We start from the raw sequence: 3,446 nt of genomic DNA, 5'->3' as shown, positions 1-3,446 counted from the left end.
TGTCTGTTTTCCCCTTAAGTTTCAGTGTTTTGATTATGTCGTTTGCAGTCAATTCCTAGCTACAACTGTAATTTGGTGTAGGCTGTTCTCGGCGACATCAAAGTTCCTGGCTCTAATGTTTGAATATTTTAATGACAAATTGTAACACCTGTCCAGTTCCTCAGGACGCCTTGCAAGTGTGGGTGAGTTCGAGTGTCCTACACGGTGAAGGCTGACGTTGGTAATTTCAGTTGATTTCTGCACGGACTGTGCACAAGATGGGAGACATTAAACGGAGTGAGTCTCTGCTCGATAATTTATCAAATTTTTTTCCATAGTCCTCAGTGGAGAAAGTATAGTTAATGATTGGTGGTGACATAAATGCTGCATTTGGTGTAGCCAATGATACACACAACGTAAATGAATTTTAAAAATTTTTTAAGACAATTTAATTTTAGTTTTACGAACTGTAAACCTACAAAACATGCTGTTTTTCTTGACAATATACTTAACTAAATTTAATGTGTTCTGACGTAGATGTTTTTGCTTGCTGAGATCATGATTTAGAGTGTGTAGAAATGAGGAGGCCTAACATGAAATCTAAACAGCTCAAAGACCCTGAAGTGACCACTACAAGACAAATAATGCGCGAGAAAATGTCTAATTTTATGGATTCACTCTAGAATTATGATTGACAAGATTTATTTAACAACAATAGTCATTGTTCTACTAATAATTATGACCTTTGATACAGTTTTTCATGCTTTCTTAAATGTTTTTGAGGACAACATTCCCCAGTACAAATTTAAAGTCAATCCCAAAGCATGTAACGCAAATAAGCATAGGCATAAGATTTCATGGTATATTTTTCATTCAACTAGCCAATAAGAAAAACAGTTCGTTAATGTATTTAGATTTTTACAGACTTTGCACAAGAAATGTAGCTAAGGTAAGATACATAAAAGCTCGAATGTTTGTAATCTTACAGTCAATGAGGCTAAGAAAGTGTAGAGTCATCCAAAAACAAATGCAAGAAAGCATTGAGTATAATAAACCCAGTGGCCAAAAGCAAACTAACCGAGGCTGTAGCTCCATCACCAGTTGAATTTAATAACTTTTGTATACACTCTGTTAATGAAATTTATGAAAGTATTCTTAGGCATCATGAAAGTGTATTTCATATAAAAAATATCATAACCTAATCGACGCACTGAAAGAGATAGCACCAGATATTGTTTTAGGTATTGTAAATAATTTTAGGCCTTCTGATAGTGTAGGCACATACGATTTTTCTAGTAATATGTTAACAAAGATAGCTGGTCGAATAGTAATTCCTCTTATTTATTGTATAAATAAATGTTTAAATGAAGGTGTATTTTCAGAGGTGTTAAAATTATCAGGAGTTGCACCTATTTATAAGAATGGAGAAACTACCTTTCTAGTTATCCTCTCATTAATAGTAAATTGGCTTGGGATCCACAAATTTCATGCGTCAGTACAAGGTTGCCTAGAGTGATATACTTGCTAAGTAATTTAAGAAATCAGGTACCTTCGGCTTATGTAAGATCAGCCTAGTTTGCTGTTTTTCACAGTGTTATATCGTACGAGCTTTTATTTTGGGGCTGTAGCTCACATGTTTAGGGTATTAAGATTATTAAAAACTAAAACTCCTCCCGAACAGGCCATGAAGGCCCAAAGGTACCGACCGGCCACCGCGTCGTCCTCAACCCACAGGCGTCACTGGATGCGGATACGGAGGGGCATGTGGTCCGCACACCGCTCTCCCCGCCGTATGTCAGTTTCCGAGACCGGAGCCGCTACTTCTCAATAAAGTAGCTCCTCAGTTTGCCTCACTAGGGCTGAGTGCACCCATCTTGCCAACAACGCTCGGCAGACCGGATGGTCACCCATCCAAGTGCTGGCCCAGCCCAACAGCGCTTAACTTCGGTGATCTGACGGGAACCGGTGTTACCACTGCGGCAGGGCCGTTGGCTATTAGGATTATTACTAACTCAAAAATGCTTGCCCTCTGTAGATAATTGTTTATTAACTTAAAATATTAACGGTAATAAATTTGTAGATTTACACTGTTCTCTTGTATCCAAAGAATAACTTATCAGAATACCAGTTCAGACAGGATTTACACTCTCACAGCACTAGAAACGATAGGCATACTGAGATAACTGGCCATGGACTGTCTGTATCACTAAACAGCTATGAAATGGTGGATATGAAGTTGTTGAACAAACTATTTCTAGAATGTGCAGACATTTCATTGGATTTATTTAAGCACAGACTGTGCAGCTGGTTGTCCATTAAACCTTTTTACTCAGTTAATCAATTTTGTCTACGTGAAAATGGACAGTATAATTTATAGCAGATTTAGCTTTTATGAACTTGCCATTTTTGTGTTTGTAGTGTATATTTATTGTTGTTTATTTGTAAATTGACGTTGTGTATTACCGTAACAGCTGAACGAAAATAAAATTTTATTTATTATTTATTTATCAAGAAGCTATCACACAGTTATATTAGCATGATATTTTCTGAAACAACCTATTAGGGCTGAAACTACGTACCATTGTTCACGTTTCGGTGCCGTTTCAATTCTCATTCCTTCGCAGTTCTGGAGGTTTATTGTCGAACGTATATTTAACGGGCGGTTGTAGAAATGTGTTAACGAGCACCCAACATAGAAGAAGAATCCACTGTAATAGCAGGTTTGGGCGAGGCAACTTTAATCCTCCCATCGTGACCAACGAGAGTTCACTTACGACTTGTGAGTCGCGCGTCGCGTCATTCCGTATGCACGCCGCATATGCAGCCAGCTAACCATGGGCTGGCCGGGCAATTCGCTACGACGCAACGTGACGTGACCAGAACCCAGGGCGGTCTACTTGCGTGTGCGCTGCCGCGCCGGGAAACAGGATGTGGACGCTTCAGAGGTTTGAACTTGATGAGTCCTGTACGACACAGCAACTACAGGCAGATTTTTGTAAGTCACTGGTGTCGGTGGTATGTTTTCGGGATGGAGGAACTGGGTAGCCTTCAAGCAATCTTTATACGGTTCTGTATCCTTGCCTCAGCTGACCCTCGAGAACCGAAAACAAAATGTCCTACATATGGACAACTTCGTTTAAGCTCTCTTAGCGTGCAGGATGCTGCTCAAATCTAGGCTGGAAAGTTATTTAGTTTCTTCTTTCAAAGTGTATTTTTACATACATATCTGCAATAGTAACCAAAATTTTATTTTATTGGTTCTTCATTGCTTTTTTACCTCTTCACTATGTATGCATTTACAAAAAATATACAGTGAGCATAAGATTCATTAAGATACTGAACGGGTAATGTCATAGGAGTGAGTAAAGTTTTACAGAAATAAAAAAATAATTATTGTAAGATACTAAAAAATGGCTCTGAGCACTATGGGACTTAACATCTGAGGTCATCAGTCCCCTAGAACTTAG

General features: G+C 38.6%; 1 pseudogene; it reads right to left on the bottom strand.

Moving 5' to 3' along the window:
* Positions 1-1,854: 1,854 nt before the first annotated feature.
* Positions 1,855-1,972, bottom strand: LOC126417201 (5S ribosomal RNA; annotated as a pseudogene).
* Positions 1,973-3,446: the final 1,474 nt, after the last annotated feature.

The sequence above is a fragment of the Schistocerca serialis genome, chromosome 8, assembly GCF_023864345.2.
Source record: "Schistocerca serialis cubense isolate TAMUIC-IGC-003099 chromosome 8, iqSchSeri2.2, whole genome shotgun sequence".
NCBI classification, from domain to species: domain Eukaryota; kingdom Metazoa; phylum Arthropoda; class Insecta; order Orthoptera; family Acrididae; genus Schistocerca; species Schistocerca serialis.
This window is presented reverse-complemented; position numbering and strand designations above follow the sequence as displayed.